This window comes from Solea senegalensis, linkage group LG11, assembly GCF_019176455.1.
Source record: "Solea senegalensis isolate Sse05_10M linkage group LG11, IFAPA_SoseM_1, whole genome shotgun sequence".
Classification (NCBI taxonomy): domain Eukaryota; kingdom Metazoa; phylum Chordata; class Actinopteri; order Pleuronectiformes; family Soleidae; genus Solea; species Solea senegalensis.
The window spans coordinates 26,430,538-26,452,937 of record NC_058031.1 but is presented as its reverse complement, the minus strand read 5'-3'; the positions used below and the strand labels follow the sequence as shown (position 1 = coordinate 26,452,937).

At 42.3% G+C, this 22,400-nt stretch overlaps 1 long non-coding RNA gene across 1 annotated transcript; it reads right to left on the bottom strand.

The window, feature by feature from the left end:
- Positions 1 to 17,373: 17,373 nt before the first annotated feature.
- On the bottom strand, positions 17,374 to 18,222 carry LOC122776791. The gene is made up of 3 exons (XR_006361263.1): positions 17,994 to 18,222; positions 17,759 to 17,845; positions 17,374 to 17,408 (listed from the first exon to the last, which is right to left on the bottom strand). It is a non-coding gene; the product is annotated as an uncharacterized LOC122776791 (long non-coding RNA).
- Between the last annotated feature and the right edge of the window lie 4,178 nt (positions 18,223 to 22,400).

Below are 22,400 nucleotides of genomic sequence, written 5' to 3'. Positions count from 1 at the left end.
TTCCTGTTTAAAATGGCCGACTTCCTGTTCGGTCAACAGCGTCTCCGTAAACGTGTTCAGGGAAGGTCCCGTAACTCACATATCTAGTTTTGTGTCAATCGGACAATGTAAGACTTTACTTCCTGTTTTGGGCGTTCCACTTCCTGTAGGAAGGTTACCTTTTACGGACATGTTGAGGAAGGGTCTGGGGTCCCACATACCAAGTTTTAGTTGGATACAACAATCCCTGTTAGAGCAGCATCAAAAACTATAAATGTAATTATGTCTGCTTTCACCAGGGGGCGCTGTATTTGAAAATGATACGTCTATATTTTCATATAGACATGTTCAGGGCCGGACTATCATCAATCCTAGCAAGTTTGGTTCAGATCGGACAAGGATTGGCAAAGTTGTAACAGTTTTTTTATTTTTTTTATTTTCTGCCACCACCAGGAGGCGCTGTTTTCAATATGTACCATTTCAGCAACATAGTTATCTTCAGCAACTAACCATCATCAACTATAGCAAGTTTGGTTGGGATCAGACCTTCCATCACAAAGTTATAAGAGTTTTGTTGTCTGTTGTGAAAATTGCAATTATCGCAAACTTTGGCGCCCCCTATCTCGTACACCAATTTCGTGAAATTCGGTGAAACTAAATTTCGGCATGCTCCATAGGCAAGTGACCTGTGGGGACGCTACCGAGCCATTTTGCATCGGTTTTTCGCAATTCCATTATTTTATCGAATTTTTCTGCAGTTTTGATGTGCGTGCCAATTTTCGGCCATTTTCACGCACGTTCAAGGGGTTGAATTCAAGATTCCCCGTGGAGAAAAATAATAATTCCTTGAATTACAATAGGTCCTTGCACACTGTGTGAGTGCTCGGTCCCTAATAATAATAATAACAATAATAATAATAATACTAATTCCTTGAATTCCAATAGGTCCTCGCACACTGTGTGAGTGCTCGGTCCCTAATAATAATCCTTACAGTTTCAAGAGGGTTCTTGCAACCTTGTTGTTCGAACCCTAATAATTTATTTTTATGAATATGTGTAACACAGTTTTGAGTGGTCATTAAGACTAGAAAAGTCCTTTATCTTTTGCCAATCTTGATGATGACTTTGAGTGTTTTACACTTTTTGAGTGTTCTCAACGAGTTCACCAAAACCTTTTACTGAGAAAACAGTTGTAAATATACATCCACACCTACCTCTTTCATAAGGTTGAGCATGCGACTCTTACTTGCAAACACAATCACCACTCGAGCTGTAGATTTCCTCATCACATCCACTATTCTCTTTAGTTCAGCAGGGTCATAAACACGGGGCAAAATCTCTGTGTAAGCCAGACAACCTCCACCAGCTGGACCCAGATCAGAGTGAAAGGATCGGGCAGCGTGGACTCCATAATCATTACCACTGATGAGCAGACCTGTCCAAGTCCAACCAAAGTGTTTTAGAATCTGAATCATAGCATTCACCTATGTGGACACAGAGCAGAGGGATTAGTGCACAGGCTGGAATCATCTTTACTAGAAATCCTGCTAAACAAGCAGCAGATATTTGTGGACATGAAATATTAGAACAAAAAGGTTTATAACAGTCACATTAACTATGGTTCACTCCAGGTTTAAGAGAATCAGGGTCATGATATTGTTCAAGTATAAGTGTAGATCACACTAAAGACTTGACACTTCTGTCGATTGTTTAATATCAACATTTCTCAAATCACAAATCGTGATTATTTTTCACTGCAGTATAAATGGAATGTTGTTGCACATGATTTGTTTCATGCATTTTGATATAGCAAATTGATTTTTACCTGGAAAGCATCACTCGGAATGGTCCTAAAGAAAGATGGAAATTTTTGGCGATCACTCAGGCAGGAACATGTGGCAAAATAACTCACCTGCAAAACAACAGAGCATGTATTCAAAAAGAAGTGTGTTGGCTGAAATATGAAGGTTGATTTTTCAATGATCACACCTTCATTATTTTCAGTTTCCATTAATTTCTTAAATTACATTTTAAAATACATCACAATAATGAGTGAGATGAAATACAAAAAAACAACTCACCAGAGGCACTCTGTACGAACCTAAGACTGTGGATATGGCAATAGTACGTGTGGAGGATGAATCCCCCACAATCGCTAGGACTGGAGGAGTTCCTACACAGTTCTTGTCTAATGTAACTTGCTCTTCTTGACCACTGACTAAGGTTAGTGCTGCACGAAATGCAATTCCTAGTAGGTTGCAGTTATCATACAGACTGTATTCCAGAGTCACATCAGGCAGCAGGTTGGAGTCTCTGTTGATCTCATCAATAGCAAAGACCATAGTCTGAGATGCTCTGAATCCTATAATATCAAAACTAACACAAAAAATACAAGTAATACAAGTACAGCAGCTCCTTAATTTGTCTGTCACAGACTCACCCATAGCAGGTAGGCTGTTGTGGCTCTGAGGTAAAAGACAGGTCAGGATAAGCTGGAAAGAAGTGAAGTTTGAAAAGTCCACCAAGAATCACATCTCCAGGTTTGTGCATCCCATTTAAATTAAACTGTCCCTGTAACTGACAAGAGGAAGAATAAAGAGAGGAGGACACAGCAGAGGAAAAGCATAAATACAATATTAACAAGAGGAGACTGATGTCTAAACATGTCCTCATGACTTTTCTCTGGTTCGTCCCTGTCTAAGTGCAGGCTCATCACAATATCACCACATTTTATGTATTTGCAGTGTTGTTTATTTTTGCACACCATCCATCAGTGCAAAGGAAGAAGCTGTAGGGGCCGGGCCTGAATCATTTTCTGGATTGATTTATTAATGTATTTATTAAAACACACAGTATGTCATTTCTGCCAATAGGGGTCTCTCAATCAAAACAATATCAGACAGACTTTGGGCTGGACTGACGGTGCTGCTGCTCTTTATGGGGAGAGTCAGAGCAGAGGAAAGTAGACTAAAGTCTTTTGTGGTACAGGGAGCGCTAATCAAGACCTATGACTCTGTGGTGGCATGTAAAGACTCATCCCCTCTTCCAAATCTGTCAACTTGATACAAGGTGCAACACACCCTTTTTTAACCTGTCCTGTCCAGTACCCAGGACATGTATTATGATTGACTGCATGCCGTGTGGTGTTGGACAGATTTGATATGTGCAGGACGAGTCTGGGATACTCGGAACTGCAGTATTTTTATTTATTTGTTTTATGATTATGTGTTGCGGGCAGCCGGACTGGACAGGGGGACAGGGGGTGGACTGACATGGGGATGGGGAGTGAGCGGGGAGGAGGAAGGGAGGGGGGGGTGAGAGAGAGAGAGAGAGGGAGAAAAAGGAAGAGAGAAAGAGAGCGAGAGGGAGAGAGAGCGAGAGAGAGAGAGAGAGCAAGGTGGACAACAGTATAATGCATGGGTTAGTACCATTAAATTGAAATTATGTAAAGTAGACACAACATACCTGATAAGACAGAATATAGACAACTTTAGGATAACATTAATGTATTAGTAACAGGTTAATAACATTAAACAGTTGAGGTTATTTAGCGTATACAGAACATACTTTCAGATACAATTTCTATAGTAATTGTTAACGACCACATCAAGAGAGTATGTCCGGGCTTACAACAGGTATATCAGTTAAATTTAATTTATCTTAGCGTGTTAGTGTGGCCCACGTAGGGCCACCAGCCAAGGGGGCCCCCAGAGACGGAAGAGAGGCAGACTCCCGAGCCGGTCCAGACCCCCCAGGTAGAGGCGGGGCCAGTGGTCCAAGGACCCGCCGCACCCAACCCCGCGGTGCCCCGGAGAGGGGTCCCCCAACATCCGGGAGCATCTGCGCCCACCGACGACCCCCACTGGGTAAGCAGACTGCCGCCCACCACAGCACCTTCAGGGAGGTGCATCATGATGGGCCACAACCATGTCTCCCGGACACCCCCCCAGACGGAGCGCAGGGGACCCGATCCCCCATGTCCAGCAACGCCTCCCGGCCACCACTGCTGCCCTCACCCAGACCCAATATCTAATGTTTCCAGATTTCAGAGGACAGGATGGTGATGATTTGAAGTCATGGTTGATTGGTAAGATGATCGATTTTGCCCAGTTTATCGAGTAATCTGATATGGCTGAGAATTTATTAAGAAGTGCAATAGTCTTGGAAAGAGAGCTTTGTGAGTTTTGGAGGAAAAGTAATACATCATCAGCATAGAGGCTTATTTTGTGATGTAGTTTTGTTGTTTGAATACCTTTGATATTTTTGTTTGTGCGAATAGCCACTGCGAGTGGTTCAATAAAGATGGCAAATAGTGATGGGGAGAGTGGACAGCCTTGTCTGGTGCCTCTCTGGAGAGTGAAGCTTGGAGAAGTTTGATCATTTGTTCTGACAGAGGCACTGGGTGAACTGTATAAAATTTTGATCCAGGAGATGAGTTCTTCTCCAAATCCAAATTTTTCCATTGTGGCAAGTAGGAATTTCCAGTTTACTCTATCAAATGCTTTTTCTGCATCTAGTGAAACCACTGCTGCTCTAAATTTATTGATTGTGCAGTAGTCTATTATATTTACTTATCTGCGTGTATTATTAGTTGAATGTCTATCCTTAATGAATCCTGTCTGATCTGGGTGAATTATGAAGGGGGTGATTTTTCCCAGTCTCCTTGCTAAGGCTTTGCAGATGATTTTAAGATCTGCGTTTATGAGTGAGATGGGGCGATAGCTGGATGGGAGTGACGGGTCTTTCTCAGGTTTGAGGTGGAGACAGATATGTGCTGTATTTATGTGTGTGGGGAGAGTGTTACTTTCCTTGATTTTTATTATCATTTTATAGAATGTTGGTGCTAGTATGGACCAGAATGTTTTGTAGTAATTCCACTGGGAATCCGTGTGATCCTGGGGATTTCCTGTTTGGCATATGGTGTAGGGCCTCATTTAGTTCAGCTATTGTGATATGGGACTCCATAGACTTAACCTGTTCATTATTAAGTTTTGGTAGATCTATGGAGTTTAAAAATGTGTTTATGTCTGTACTTGATGAGTTATTGTTTGATGAGTATAAGTTTTTATAGAAATCTCTAAAAATGTTGTTTATTTCTTCTTTTATGGAGTCTTTTATGGAGTGGATAGTTGTTTTTTCTTTGTTTAATTTAAGTTGGTTAGCTAGGTATATACTGGATTTATTGTTTTGTTCAAAGTTTTCCAAGCGTAATCTCTCCAGTTGGAACTGCGTTTTCCTTTCTATTATTTTGTTTAATTCAAGTTTTAATTTTCTTATATTATTCAGCAAGTTCTCATCTTGGGATGCAGCATAGGCAGTCTCTAATGTTTTTATTTTATGTTGTAGTTCTAATTCCAGTAGGTTTTCTTTCTTCTTTTTAAATGAGGAGTATGAGATTATTCTACCCCTCATAACTGCTTTTGCTGCCTCCCAGAGGACATCTGGTTGTGTTCCTGGAAGGTTGTTTGTTTCTAGAAATATTAACCACTCTTTTTCAAAGTATTTGATGAAATTTGGATCATCTAGTAATGATGTATTAAATCTCCAGTTTCTGATTGGTGGTGTGATGGCCTTATTAGTTATCTTTAGTGAAACTGGTGCATAGTCACTAATGGTGATAGGGTGAATCAAAGTGTCTGTGACATCTGGTAGAATTGAGCTGTTGGTGAGAAAGAAGTCAATTCTAGAGTAGGAGTTGTGTACAGGTGAGAAGAAAGTATATTCTTTATCAGCTGGATGACAGGAGCGCCAAGCATCACAAAGACCATAATCACTCATGTATTGTTTAAGTGTTTCTGTTGATTGCCAGTTCCGTGTTGTTCCTGCCTTACTGAGCCTATCAAGTTCTGGGTTGAGTACCATGTTGAAGTCCCCTCCTGTTATCAGTGTTGTGTCTAAGTGAGTGGACAGTGAGGAGAAGAAAGTGGGAAAAAAGGAGGGGTCATCAACATTAGGACCATATATGTTAGATATACAGAAGTCTGTATTATTGATTAATAAGTGAAGTATTATAAATCTAACTTCTGGGTCTATCATAGTGTTCTTATGTATGAAGTTTAATTTTCTATTAATCATGATGGCGACTCCTCTCTGTCTAGAGTTGTAGCTTGCTGTGTATATGTGGGGAAATTGTGATGAGCTGAGCTGGCAATCTGACTTAGCTAGGTGAGTCTCTTGTAGTAAGACAATATCTGCTTGGAGACTATTTAGGTGATTGAAGACTTTATGTTTTTTATGTTTCGAGCTAATTCCACGCACATTCCAAGTGACAAGCCTGAGTGTATTCATCTTATTAACCATATCTACTTACTGTATCTAGTGTAGCCTGTGTGTTCTCTGTGCATGTGCACAGGCTGATGTTTAAGACAGGGTGTGTGTGCTCCCATGTAAGCATGTGTGTGTGTGCGCCTGTCTGACAGCCTATGTGTGAGTGCTGTTGTCTAGGATAGGGTATGTGTGTGTGTGCATGTGTGCTTGTCTGACAGCCTATGTGCGAAACTACAGCCTGTATGTTGATGTGTGTGTATGTGTCTATGCACTTGTAACGTGTTTGTGTGTGTATTATGTGCATGTGTGTGCGTCTGTCTGTCTGATAAACTGCAATACTACAGCTTGTATGTGTATGTACATGTGTGTGAGTTTACGCGTTCGGCATGTGTATGTATGTATATGTGTGTGTGTGAGGGAGAGAGTGCATGCGTTTGTGCTGTTATATGAAGGGGCCTCGTTTTGATGTGGTCATTAATTACAGGATACATGTTGTAGATTATGACATAGTATACTCTAGAAAGACATGAACATAGAAAACATAAAAACATAAACATGAAAAACACATAGACGGATACAGTGACAGAGATAACCAACCAAAGTCCAACAATATTCTTACCGTCTTCTTTTTTACCTTGGTGTACGTTACGGAGATGTGCAGTGATTGTGAATTTAGTGGCAAATTAAATGAGGGAGCAGAGGAATAATGTGAGTGTGGATTTAGTTTATGGTTTTATTGTATTGATTTAATGTGGGCGATATATCGGTTTACTGTGTGTTTAGTAGAGCCGGGGGTTACCTCTTTGTCCCGGTATATCTGACCGTTGACGTAGAGCTTGTCCACGGCAATTACTGCCCGGGATCCGCCATCAATAAACTTTCTTCTCACCGGGAACAGTCTCCTGCGTCGCTCCAGGATCTCTTTCGGGAACTGGTCGTTTACGCTGAAGTCCGTTCCTCGCAGCTCCCTGCCTTGGCTCTTGACCAACTCCTTTTGTTTAAACTGTTCGAATTTTACAACAATCGGACGTGGTCACTGGCCTTCCTGTCGTCTCCCTCCTAGACGATGGGCCCGGTGGAACGAAATGTTTTTGACGGTGTCTGCCGGGAGTTTGAGTTGTTTTATAATGAAGTTCTTTACCGGGATCCCAGAGAAAACTAGATTGTCTCTCATACTGCGTGCCTGTAGATCAGTAATTGTGTTCTTTATGTGAGTATTTTCGTCTCTGAGGCGCCTTGTTTCCTCAGTGAGGGTTTTAACCGACCCTTTAAGTGTGTTGTTTTCCGCCGCGAGCTGGGACACCTGTTGCTGGCTGAACTCTAGAGATTCTCGCAGCGACTGGAATTCCTTGTGCAGGACCTCTACCAGAGAAAGTCGGGCATCGAAGGTGTCCAGCTTCGCGTTGATGGAGGTAAGGATCTCCGTGAATTCGCTGTCAGATGATGAGGCTGCTCCAGGGGAGTCCTCCGGGCGACTGCGTTTGGAGGAGGGGGTAACCGCTGGTTGTTTTGGTTTCCCCATTATGACTCGTAAGTACTCGTCGATGTAATCCTCCAGATCCTCCAGTCTCCCGTATTTGCCCCCTTCATGTGCAGAAAAGGAGATGTGACTAACAAGTAGTTTTTTCCCTTATTTTTTCCTCTTGATAGTGTACTGTGTGGAAATGTTTGGGCTAGACACGCGGCGCCATGTTTTGGTTTGGTTGCACAATCTCGTGCAGTCTCACGATACTACCACATCTGTGTCACATTATATCTGTGTCACTAATACTTTCATTAAGGCATGATTTTTTTCAGTATCAGTCTGCAGAATGAAGCTTTAATGTGTCCTGTATCTACAACCTTGAAAATGCAAAGACCAAACTAGTACCGCAAGCAGTAATGAATGGGTTCGAGCTCGAGGGCTCGCGAGTCTCTGTGCGCCCACGTCGCCGCGCGAGTCCTCTAGCTCATCTCCCGTTCATTCACCGCTTGCGGTACTAGTTATTTTCAGTCCTAGTTATGTTGTGTTAGAGTGTAGTTAGTATGTTAGAGGGCTCTTCCTCATTTTTTTAACGCACATTCCCCGAAACACAAATAAACATAATTTTACACCAGGTCTGAATTGGTGAGTTTTGGGGCATGTTCAGGGCCTCAAAAACGTGATTTACTTTGGTGAAGAGGAAACGGAAGAATAATCCTAATCATTACAATAGTGACTCATTAATGACTCAGAACATTCAGAGATCATAAGCACAAATGTGTTGGCTATAACAGTTGTGACATTGTCATGTCCCATGTTAAGTCTTAAATCTGTGCCAGTTAGTTTAGTTCATGTGTACTCCTGGTTTTATTTTGGTGAAGGGTTTTCCTGTCTTGCTGTCTGCACTTCATCTATCTTGTCTGGTTTCATTGATTCCCTGATTGTCTGAAGCTGGTGTTAATCAGTTCACACTCCTTTAAATATGTCCTCCTCCCTTTGTCTTGTGCCAATGCGTCTTGTGTGTATCCTCGTTCTGCACCTCGCGTCTCCGTTTAGGATTTCCACGTCTGCTTCATGTTCTCTACAACCCCATCTTGTTCCCTGTACCTGGCTCACTCTCATCTGACCCTGTTTTGGAATTACTGCCTGACCTAGACCAAGACTTTGCTTTGTTTAAATAAACTCTTTTTGTTTGAACTGAGATCTCTGACTCCTCCTTGTGCATTTGGGTACACATTGTGTTTGAGTGCATTACAGTCTTGACCAACATGGTATGTAATTGCCATTAAAGAAAAGGAAGAACACTGATAAATAATAAAAATTACTTTTTTGAATTATTATTTATTAAGGCATTGGCACAATAATCTCTATCAGCACTCAAACAAAGGTCAATAGTCATCTTCACCCACCACACCTGTATGTATCATTATGACACACAATGGAAAAAGTTTAGGTTTAACAGAATTCACATTAAGGTTAAAAATTGTGGACTCTCTTTTGGACTTTGTTATAGATTGAAAATACATGTCAAGTCTTTTATAATTACTAACTATTCACTACATTACTATTAATGACTGTGTGTTTACACTAACCCTTTTCACATAACATTAATATCATAATTAACAGATTCTATAGCTGAATTATTGTATAATGAAAACAATTGATTATTTCTGTACTGTTTAAGTGTCAGTGCCTCGACCCATGATGGCTTTCTTTGTGTTTCTCTCTGGTCTGAACAGGATTATATAACATTTGGGTCCAAATAGCGCCACCAAGAGGCCAAAACTGGAGGCCAGGATGGCAAATACCTCCACTGCATCTGCATATTTGCCTGGTGAGCTGATGTAAGCAGGGACAAAGGCCACCCACACTGCACAGAAGATCAACATGCTGAAAGTGATGAGTTTGGCCTCATTGAAACTGTCTGGAAGATTCCTTGCTAGAAAAGCTAACAAACAACTGAGGACAGCAAGTAAACCAATATAACCAAGTAAAACTGCAAAACCAACTGTGGACCCAACTGCACACTCATACACTATCTTGTCACTGTGATACTGGGTGTTTCTATGAGGCACTGGTGAAGCAGAGACAAGCCAGGCAGTGCAGATTCCTGCTTGAACAGAAGTCAGAACCAGAACTGTACCTCTCTGCTGCACAGCACCAAACCACTTAAGACTGGACTCACCTCCTGGTTTGGAGGCTCTGAACACAGCCAGAACCACTATGGTTTTCACCAGGATAGATGAGACACAAAGCACAAAGCTGATGCCAAATGCTGCATGTCTTAGTTGGCATGTCCATAATCTGGGTCGTCCAATGAAGAGCAACGAGCAGAGGAAACAGAACTTAAGTGACAGTAAGAGAAGAAAACTGAGTTCTGAATTGTTGGCACGAACTATAGGTGTGTTGTGATGATGGATGAAGATGCCCAGAACAACAACACAGATAAATGTGCCCAACAGTGAGGAGGTTGTTAAGCAGATACCCAGAGGCTCATGGTAGGAGAGGAACTCTGTTTTCTTAGGAACACAGTGGTCACATTGGGGGCTGGACCAGAAATCTTCTGGACAACTGGTGCACTCCATGGAGTCTGAGAAAGAGGGAAAGTGATGAGAAACATGTTTATATAACATCTCTGAACTGTGGTGTTTAAAACTTTAACTCGCCAGTTGTATTGCTGAACTTTCCCTCAGAACAAGGGACACAGTCAAAACAACACTCAGGTTCTCCCTTTTTTCTGGCCATGCGGGTACCTGGAGGACAACTCTCACTGCACACTGACCGAGGAGGCTGTTTGGAGAAATATCAGTATCTGTTAGACTTATCCATAACGAGCAATACACATCTATGGTGGTTTAAGAAAGCAAGAAGTTACCCGTTTGGGGTCAAAGTTCCAGAAGATTTTGTCTTCATCCAGTGTGAGTTCTTCACTTTTGAATGCTGACCTCCTAATCTCACCCACTCTCTGAACTTTTGTTTTTCCATCAGGGAGCCACACCCAGTTCATGATGTCATACACAGGTAAGGCGTCACCATTTTCATCAAATGACACCTGATCACCAAATGTTGTTGTGAAATTGACTTTTTCCAAGTAATGCACAAGCTGTGGATAATATAATCAGATGTATAGAATGATTGAATGATCAGAATTAGAAATCCAAGTTAAACCATTAAAAAAAGAACATGGCTCATCCCATTGACTTACACAGGAGACAGCACATATGTCAGGCAATATCTCAGAAAACTCGTCTCTGGCTATTTTCAGGCATATCATTTGATCCCTACAGATCCAGAGGGATGGTGGTGGTGAATCACTACTACGAAAAAGCATACTGGATATCAGATATATTTACTCTGTCAAGTTTTTCGATGTATATCAGATGATAGATTTAAAGTGTGCAGTGAACTCTGACAGGTTAAATCAGCACTGCTCCCATTAATTTTTGCCACATCTGAAGAGGCTTACATGAAGTAGCTAATGTAAATAATCGCAGACTTGTATGTCAGTTAGACTGAGCATATTATTTACTTAGATTTAACCATGAAAACTGTTGCTTGTGTTTGATCATCATTGCAGCATCTTCTGCTCGCTGCGAGTGCATTTCATAGCAGTGATTTACCTCTGTAAAATGGTCAAATGTTCTCCTTATTTGCCTTATTTATCTATACTAGGACAAAAGGAGTACCAATCAGTCATGTATGCTGAGTTATTCTCTACATAACTGATGAATTTATAGCTGATGGTAATTATTAAAAAATTAAAGCAAAACAGTATAGTTACTATACTAAATTAACTTAAGGGCCCCCATTTACACCTGGCATTAAAATGGTTTTGTGATCAGATTGTAACCGGATAACACCTGACCACTTGTAATTACAGGTGTAAATAAAAAGGTAGGTCAGAGATGCATTGTTACCAGTTTGAACAGAAGTGTAAATTAGTGTTGTATCATTCTTTCGAACGCATTTGTTTGAATGAACTGAATCCCTTACTGACATGATTTGTTCTCTCACAGTTCAACTGAGCTCTTCTGAGACTCTAAAACTTAATTAAACCCCTTAGAGGAATTATTTCTCTGCATTTTACCCATCCTAGAATTAGGAGCAGAGGGCAACCACACTGAGTAGCACCTGGGGAGCAGTGGGGGTTGGGTACCCCAGCCCTTTGACCTGGTGGGGACTTGAACCGGCTACCCTCCAGTTACAAGCCAAGTTCCCTTTCCACTTGGCCACGGGCTGACTTGAGTGAGACAGCAGCAGTGGATGGGGTGAAAGTCATTTGTTCACTGCAGACACATATTGAATGAATCAGTCAGTCTCCATGTTTCCCTTGCGTGTGTTGGATCCGATACACTTGGAACTTCAACGACTCAACACCGACTTCACACCGGACTCTGACGCCCCCGGTACATTCATCAGGGCTCGCCACTTTATTTATTCTTGTTCACCCATTCCCTCTGTCCTGTCTGTGAGTTATCCGGGTTCTGTGTGTCGTCAACACCATGTGCGCACTACATTGTGCCACCGTGCCGTGTTGACAGTTCCTCTTCTATCCACTCAGCCTCACCTATGGATAATACTCATACATTCATGCTGCTTAATATATGCTCCCTCAACAACAAACCTCTACTTATTCATGACATCATTTTGGAGCACAGGATTGACATCCTTTCTTTGACCGAGACTTGGCAGAAAGAGCTGGACTTTTTTGCTTTAAATCAAGCCAGTCCTCCAGGCTGCGTTTACCAACACAAGCCTCGCCCTTGTGGTGATCCACCAGTCCATCCTGACTGTCAGTGCACTGGCCTTGTCCAGTCTGATTGCTGATCACTTGGACTCAGATTCCTCCATTTCCTCACCTGATGACATGGTTGCCTGCTACAATGCAGACTTATCCTGCAGCTTGGACTCTCTTGCCACTCTGAAAGTCCTGACTGTTTCAGTAACCCATCCCGCTCCTTGGTTTACCACTGAGGCTTTATAGAAAAACTGGCCTTACTGTCCACCGGCTGGATTTTAAGGACTGTGTCAGCTCCTACACGGATGCTCTCTCCCTGGCTAGGACTAAATATTACTCAACGGTTGTTAGGTCCCAGCAAAACCACCCCAGGTCATTATTCTCCACCATAAACAGTCTGCTTTCCCCTCGTACTGCCCCCTCTGCTGGCTCTGACCTGACTTGCTTTAAGTTTGGGTATCTCTGTCCCAGGATGTTACTTCCCCAGTCCCCTTGGCCCTCTCCTCTTCTCAATATACATGCTCCCGCTTGGACATATTATTCGCCACCATGGTCTTAACTTCCACTGCTATGCTGATGATACCAAACTCTATCTCACAATCACTTATCAACTGTCTACAATGACATCACCACTTCACTGTGCACAGAATTTTGCAACCGAGTGTCATTATGGACTCACCTGTAGCATTTGACACGCACATCAAATCTGTCACAAAATCTGCATTTTTTTTTTATTTTAAAAATATTTCCCAACTCCTGGACTACTGCAATGCCGTCCTGTTTGGGGTCCCCAAGAACAACACATCACCCCCACGCTGAAACAACTGCAATGACTCCTCTGCTACAAGTCTCTCTCCATTCACTTGCTCCACAGTATCTGCCCGACCTCCTCCATGTGCACCATCCCTCCCGGAACCTGCAGGAAAAGCTTCGGCAACAGGAGACTGGGAGACAGACTGTCACTGTCGCTGCTCCAACCCCCTGTGTTCCAACCCTGGAACACAGGGGGTTGGTAGTGTATAGGTTCAAAGTGTATATGTGGCATAACAGGCTGAGTGGGGCAACTATAAGGAGCATGCAGGAGTGACCTCCAATGTTGGGTGTCAGCTTCCTGAAAGAAGACAGTGCCTCCCACATTCCAGTGGAAACCATGCCCAGGTCAGCACAGCACCACAGGACCTGGACTCCAAATCCCAATCCCACCAATACCCTAGACCTAGCCCTGCCCAGGCTCATAGTCCCCCACCCCAAACAGCCAAAGCCTTCGAGTGGTCATCAAGACTAGAAACGTGCTATATAATAACATGCCATTTACCATTCATTGAGCCCTAAATGCATGCAAAGGGTAAAGTGAAATTAAAAATGTAAATTGATATCTCACCTGCCATGGCTCCAGTCTTTGTAAATGAGCACAGGTGTTGTTGCTGAAAGGTCCTCTCCCTGGCTCACACTGCAGCATGTCATCAAGAGCATACGCCAGAGCGTACACAGCTTTATACACATTATACTCTGGCCTGAGATTTGAAACATCCAAGAACTCATTCTTTACATTCTCTATAACTTCCTGTCCAGTGCATAATTCTCCTCCAGTTTCCACCCAACCTACTGGAGGTGGTGCAAATCTACATTGAAATGTGTGTTCCCAAAACTGATTCACCTGAAAAAAAAAAAGAAAAAAAAAAAGGTTTTCTTGAAATAATGACACTATTAAATTTTTGGTAGTTCCATGTCATATTGAAATTTTTAATTCTCACCATGCTACTTCCGTCACTGTTGTTGCGATGTAGGTCAGGACGTATTTGTAACAGGAAGTCCCTGAGACCTGGTATTTCTCCTCGACGGATGGCAATGCCCAGTGTTCCACCCAGGTATGGCATGAATTGGGGTATCTGGAGTGAAATCACTGAGACCCAGGATTCACTGGCAATCCACTGCAGGCCTGTCACATTCTGCCTCACCACCTGGACAGTGAATAAGTGAACAAGTATATTGATAATTCTTTTTTAACAAATAAAGTATAATTTAGTTTCCACAGTTGAAGTCATACACAGGTATACACCATAATAAAAGAGAAGGACCTGACTGCAGACAAAATCAGAATCAGCACATACAAGGAATTTGTTTTATCCTTAGCACACACTGTAAACATGAACATACATAAACATCAACATAACATACATTCAACTTGAAAGAACAAGGACAACAAAGAACAATAATTTAAAAAGAGTGTAGTACAAAGTGAATAAATAAGGTGTCCAGAGCTCTGGTCAGAGCAGGGGAGTTACTCCTGAAGTCCACTATCATCTCTACAGTTTTGAGCATGTTCAGCTCCAGGTTGTTCTGACCACACCAGCGGACCAGTTGTTCCACCTCCCGTCTGTATGCAGACTTGTCGCCGTCTCGGATGAGGCCGATTCAGGAGTTTGACAGATGGGTCACTCGAGGTGCAGTCGTTAGTGTAAAGGGAAAAGAGCAGTGGGGAGAGCACACATCCCTGGGGGACGCCAGTGCTGATTGACCAAAATGGCTGACCTCTGTAGCAGAGGTTGATCTAAATGTTAAAAGACATCAAACTCTACTATAAATGCGCAGACATGGCGAATGACTATTGCTTATACCAGTTTGAGTCATGAGGACTGACTTATGGTATGGAGGTGCAGAGGTCCACCATATTTTGTTTCCAGCCAGGTTCTCTTGTAAAGCATTTCTGTCAAACAATTCAATCCAGGCAAATCAACCACATGGTGGGTCGTTTTTTAAAATGTAACCATTTTTTAGTTGGCTCAGCCTCTCCAGTAGCGCCTACCTATTTTCGCTGTGTGTTTTTTTTGTGTCTTTAGAACCCTTTGCACACCTCCGTGTGTTTGGCACATGGACACAGTGTGTGACGTCATCCAGTCCGTCTTGCCAGGCTGCAAACACAACACCCCGAAGCCTTCATCCTCCTTTTTTCAATGCTCTTTAGGATTTTTATCAATCTGTAGACTGCCCCACCAGACTGAACCGGACAATAGACCTACTGTATGCTAACGCTAAGAACGCACAGCCACCCCCTGTCTCCACTGCCAGAAGCTGATCACAATCTGGTATTTCTTCACCCTGAATACAAACCGAAGATCCAGAGGCAGCCCACAACCACCTGCTCCTTCAGGAAGTGGACCCCTGAGGCAGAGGAGGCTCTGAGGGACTGCTTTGAGTCCACGGATTGAAATGTGCTGATTGAACCACACAATGATGACATCAAGGGGGTCACACACTGTTTCACAGGCTATGTGAACTTCTGCAGGATTCCTACAGCTGGAAGGTGGAACAGAAACTGCAGAGGGATGGGAGGGGATGAAGACCATCACCATCCACAGCTGGATGACAGACTGGACTGGTCAGTGAACACTGACACTATCCACAGGCAGAGACAGAGTCATCTGTAATTCCTGAGGAGGCTGAGGTCCTTCAACATCTGCAAAAAACTGCTGCTGATGTTCTACCAGACTGTAGTAGCCAGTGTCTTCTCCTATGCTGTGGTGTGCTGGGGAGGCAGCATCATGAAGGATGCAATATGGCTGGACAGCGGGGTGTGGAGGACAGGATCTGTGGTAAGCACAGAGCTGGACTCTATGGTGTCAGTGGCAGAGAAAAGGTCCCTGGATATCTGGATAGACCATGGGGATCCTGTCCATCCTGGATAACGCCTCCCACCCTCTGCACAGGATTCTGATCAGTCAGAGGTGTGTGTTCAGCACCAGGCTACTGGTGTTACTGCTATCTGGCGTAAAATCTAAGGACATTTATCCCACTATGCACCTTATCTGCATGTTTTTTTGCATAATTTAACCAAACTTTACAACCCATGGTAGTAATCTGTTTTTCATCTGTTTGCACTGCAGCCACGCTTACTCCTCATAATCATCTTGCCAACCAGTGCTTAGTTCATTGTCCCAGACTCCTCCCCCTTTTTTAAACAGCAGAGCTGTCAGTTTGTTGCCTTTCCACTTCAGTGTGAGCGATCGAGAGGCTCCTCAGACTGAGCACCTCACATCTTGGAACTTGGTGTAAGAATTAATGCAGGACCACACCCCATGACTGCTCCCCACAGTTCTTCCCTCCTCCCTCCCCTCAGCTCTCAGACCACTGACTGGCATTTTTCAAAATCAAGCATTGGACAGAAATCATATTTTACACTGATATGATTCCTCAGGTGACGCTTTATTCAACATACTAATTTTGTTTTGTGAGAATAAAATCTGAATGATTTATTTTAATATTTTTGTGTAACACGCAAGCAATTTTGAGTGGTCATCAAGACTAGAAAAGTCCTTTATCTTTAACCAGTCTTCATGATGAGTTTGAGTGTTTTACACTTTTTGAGTGTTCTCAACCGCAGGGCCAGGAGGAGTTCACCAAAACTACCCATAATCCTATGAACAAGCCAGAAAAATGAACCAAAAGCTACAACTCTGCATTTGGATGGAAAAAGAAAGCAAAGCATTTTCAGCATGTGTGTTACACAGCAACACAAGCAGAGTGATGCTTAAACATTCTATTTCTAAAATACTCCTAGAAGAACCTTTAAGAAGTCAGCGTTGTTACATCATCATTTACATCTATTGGACAGAAACTAAGTAAATGTAAAAATCAGATTTACAGAGAAAACAGTCGTATGCCAATCTTTATTGAATATACATCAAAACTTACCTCTTTTATAAGGTTGAGCATGCGACTTTGATTTGCAAACACAATCACCGCTCGAGCTGTAGATTTCCTCATCACATCCACTATTCTCTTTAGTTCAGCAGGGTCATAAACACGGGGCAAAGTCTCTGTGTAAGCCAGACAACCTCCACCAGCTGGACCCAGATCAGAGTGAAAGGATTGGGCAGCGTGGAATCCATAATCATTATCATTAATGAGCAGACCTGCCCAAGTCCAACCAAAGTGTTTTAGAATCTGAATCATAGCATTCACCTATGTGGACACAGAGCAGAGGGATTAGTGCACAGGCTGGAATCATCTTTACTAGAAATCCTGCTAAACAAGCAGAGATTTGGACATGAAATAGTAGGACAAACAGGTTTATAACAGTCACATTAACTATGGTTCACTCCAGGTTTAAGAGAGTCGGGGTCATGATATTGTTTAAATGTAAGTGTAGGTCCCACTAAAGACTTGATCCACTTCTGTGGATTTTTTCTTTATTTGACTAATATCAGCATTTCTCAAATCACAAATCGTTATTATTTTTCACTGCAGTATATATGGTATGTTGTTGCACATGATTTGTTTCATGCATTTTGATTTAGTAAATTGATTTTCACCTGAAAAGCATCACTCGGGATGGTCCTGAAGAAAGATGGAAATCTGTGGCGATCACTCAGGCAGGAACATGTGGCAAAATAACTCACCTGCAAAACAACAGAGCATGTTTTTTTTCTTCAAGATTTGAATGTTGATTCTTCAAATGACCAAACCTAAATTACAATTAATTATCTAAGGTACATTTTAAAATACATCACAATAATGAGTGACATGAAATACAAAAAAGCAACTTACCAGAGGCACTCTGTACGGACCTAAGACTGTGGATATGGCAATAGTACGGGTCGAGGAAGAATCACCGACAATCCCTAGGACTGGAGGAGTTCCTACACAGTTCTCCTCTAATGTAACTTGCTCTTCTTGACCACTGACTAAGGTTAGTGCTGCACGAAATGCAATTCCTAGTTGGACGCAGTTATCATACAGACTGTATCCCAGAGTCACATCAGGCAGCAGGTTGGAGTTTCTGTTGATCTCATCAATAGCAAAGGCCATGGTCTGAGCCTGTCTGAATCCCATAATATCAAAACTAACAAAAAAAATACAGGTTTTTACCATTTAAATGCATCATACAGTCATTGTGAAAAGCTACACCTTTCATAACGTCAGAAATAGTGATTTTAGCTTCAATACCCATAATAAAACTTAAATGCTTCAATAAGATCACATTATTTTATATGAATAACAAAATACTTTCATACTAATGTGCTTACTTTCCAGCAGCTTCTTAATTTGTCTGTCACAGACTCACCCATAGCAGGTAGGCTGTTGTGGCTCTGAGGTTAAAGACAGGTCAGGATAAGCTGGAAAGTAGTGAACTCTGAAAAGTCCACCAAGAATCACATCTCCAGTTTTGTGCATCCCATTTAAATTAAACTGTCCCTGTAACTGACAAGAGAAAGAATAAATAGAGGAGGACACAGCAGAAGAAAAACAGAAATACAACATTAACAAGAGGAGACTGATGTCTCCTCCTGTCTTCATGACTTTTCTCTGGTTCGTCCCTGTCTAAGTGCAGGCTCATCACATATCACCACATTTTATGTATTTGCAGTGTTGTTTATTTTTGCACACCACCCATCAGTGCAGAAGAAGACGCTGTAGGGCCGGGCCTGAATAAATGTTTATGACGAATTCATTTATTAATTAAAACACATAGTATGTCATTTCTGCTGATAGGAGTCTCTCAATCAAAACAATCAAAACAGTAACAGAGTTTGGACTGACAATGCTGCTGCTCTTCACGGGGATGGTCAGAGCACACTCTACCTGTTCTTTTTTAGATTAGAGGAAAGGCAGATTTATGTAGGTTAAAATTAAATATCTAATTTCCATATTTATTCCATTAACAGAAGAGACATGAGACTCTTAGTTCCAGCTGGCCCCAACTCCAGCCATGCTCATCACTAGCCCATCAACCTCAAGATTTAAGTACAGTATCTCCTCACCTCGTCCTTCAAAATGTACCGAAAATACGTTTTGTTTATCATTCATATTTATGTGGTGTTTCCTGTTTTATTTTATTTTCTCTTATACAGTATTGTTTCAAATCCCACTTCCTCACAAATCACATGAGCTTTTCGCTCTTTTGATTACCTGCCCTGCCCTAATGTGCTGCAACCATTTCTCATTTTCTTCCCCTTCCCAGTGTCCAGTGTATTTAAGCTCTGCTCTGTCTCTTTTTAGTGCAAGATCTTCTTTAACCTAGTGTGAAAGTTCCAGATTCATGTTGCCTGTGATTTGAATTCCTGTCCCTCCGTCTGCTTTGTGGGTCCATTCTTCACGCCGACCTGAAATGAACCTACACCCCTCAAGTTATCCTTGACCCCCCGCCCCATCTCTGTCACTACTCACCAACACTGCCTTCCTCCAGAGACGCAGAGGATCAACAGCTGTCCACTGTGAGCCAAACAATGGCCCATCCACACTCCGCGACTCCAACAAACTGGACCAGACCCAAGGATGGACCACACACCTTGTTATTAGCTCACAGTAAAAGGCAAAAGTGTTCTGTTCTGTGTTTTATTAACTTTCTTTGTGTTGAACGTGTTGGATTGCGCACCCACAAGTTCGTATTTGTGTTATCGTTATTAACTGTTTGTATTTAGTTTACACATTTAGTAATTCACTTCTAATGGCATGCAATCACATAGTGAGATAGTTTTTTTTTTTTTATCACTATAGGTTTGTGTTCACCTCGGCCGCTGCAGTCCCTGCAGTGACGCGTTTCCCCCTGCTGTGAGCGCGTAGACAGGTCACGTGGTGAGAAAATGACTTTATAAACGGTAAAATTCACAGTGGCCTGGCTCTGCCTGTGTCGAGTCTGTGTGGTTTAAACTGCCAACAACTCTCACGCACGCGATCCTTTTGTTTCATACACAGAACACACTGTGCTTTGAAACTCACCTTTGTTCTGCCGCTATTCGCTATTCGCTATTCGCCTGTATCTATTTGTGTTCTATTATGTGTTCTGTCATTGAAGTGTGTCCGAGATGACCGTCGTCGTCGAAATTTGTTAGGGGACAAAGCATGGCTGCTTTCTGCACATCCTCAAGACTCACCTCATATACAACAGTCATTTTGGATCGATCTGTCAAATGCGGCAAGCAGACAGGCAACACAAAGTCCTTACATCCCACACCGTGGACCCAAAACAAGCTCCTGACTGTAGACACGTTATCTCCCACTAAAGTTAGCTTCCAGCACGGAACACTCAGTCCACGTGAGCCCAGTTAAACCTCTTCATTCTGGTTCATAGGCAAGGTCCAGGGAATAATGTTAAGGCACCATTTGTAACATGTAGTTAATGCAGGTGGTGAGGCTTAGTCAAAGCAGCAGTTAGTAGAGCTCCGGTATATCACAGACAGACGACAAAGTGGAAGGATTTCCACACTGCACTTTTATTTAGCTGTATATAAATTTGACTATACAAAGCCAGGTCTCACAGCCAGTGGCGGCTGGTGACATTTTATTTTGAGGGGGCGCAATCGGCAAGTCAGTTTTTCAGATGGACTGTGGTAACATAGTCCAGTGGTGATATGCAGTTACCGCATATCACCACTAAAACACACCAAAGCACCATTCTCATGCCTGATACTGTACTGTAAGATTCACTTGCACATAAATGGGGACTTAGTGTAAAGAGTCCACTCCATCAGGTTTCTGGGCGTGCAGATATCTGACGACCTCTCCTGGACTGTCAACACCACGGTGGTGGTAAAGAAGGCCCAGCAGCATCTCCACTTCCTGAGAGTGCTCAGGAGAAACAACCTGGATGAGAGGCTGCTTGTAACCTTCTACAACGCCACCATTGAGAGCATCCTGACGTACTGCATTACAGCGTGGTTCGCAGGGTGCTCTGCAGCAGACAGGAGAGCGCTACAGAGGATTATAAACACAGCCCAGAGGATCACGGGGTGCTCTCTGCCTAACCTGGAGACTATTGCCAGCTCTCACTACCGAAGCAGAGCTGGAAACATCATCAAGGACTCCTTCCACCCAGCTAACCACCTGTTACCCTCGAGCAGGCGGTACAGATCCCACAGAACCAGGACTAACAGGCTCAGGGATAGCTTCTTTCCCAGAGCCATCACAGAACTAAATAAATAAACGAAAGCAAAAACATTCATAGGGAAACACCACTGGAAAGTGCAATAACTGATGCTCAGTCACTTTGTTTACACAAACACAGGACAATCACTTCTCTCTTTTAAAGTGCCTTCTCTTTTCTGTTTTTACACCGGTCTTGCTGCTATATTTTAATTATCTTATGTTACTTTATACATAGTCATAGTTCCTGGAAAAATGTAAACAACATTTCTTATTCTTATTTTATTGTTAATATTTCTATTTACTCTTTAAAATTGTTATTTATATATTTGTATTTTGCACCAAGGGAGTGGCACCCAAATTTCTTTGTCCACAAAATAACGACAATAAAGGCTATTCTGATTCTGATTCTGACTTAAATGAAACTAAAAATACACAACAAAACGTTTTTGTCTGTATTTTCAGGCATTTGAATTTTGCCTTCTCTATCTCTCCTTTGTTCGCATAGCATTTTCCATATGTATCCTTGTCTGTGTTTATTATTACTATTCTTATTGTTCAGAGAAATGTTTTAAGTCTGTATTACCTGTCTGAATCCAGGCTTGTTCAGTGTCCAGTATCTGAAATAGGAGGCAGGAAGAACAAAACATGGCACTGGTCTGAGTGCAACCAGTTAGCCAGTCCGATATTCAGGCTGCTTAGACAATATTATTAAGACTTAGACCGGCAAAATAAACAGTTTCTTCTCTCTTTTTTCATGTGGCTTAAGGAGGGTAGTGCACTGTCGCCCACTATGGGCCAGCCACCCGTGCTCACAGCACTATATGTACTACCCACACACAAACAGAGCACTGGGAAATTAAAACCTACAACAAATCGTCACATAGAGAGAAAATGGACTGGAGTATATTGAAGCTATAAATATATACAGTACACTCTACTGCACGACACAGCACAACAGAAGAAGGTGCCACATCGTGGCGTGAACCAGCATTGCAGCAATACTTTGGCTGTTACAATACACACAATGGAAAAAGTTTAGAGTAAAAGGAATTGTGGACTTTCTTTTGGATTTTGTGTATTTCAATGAAA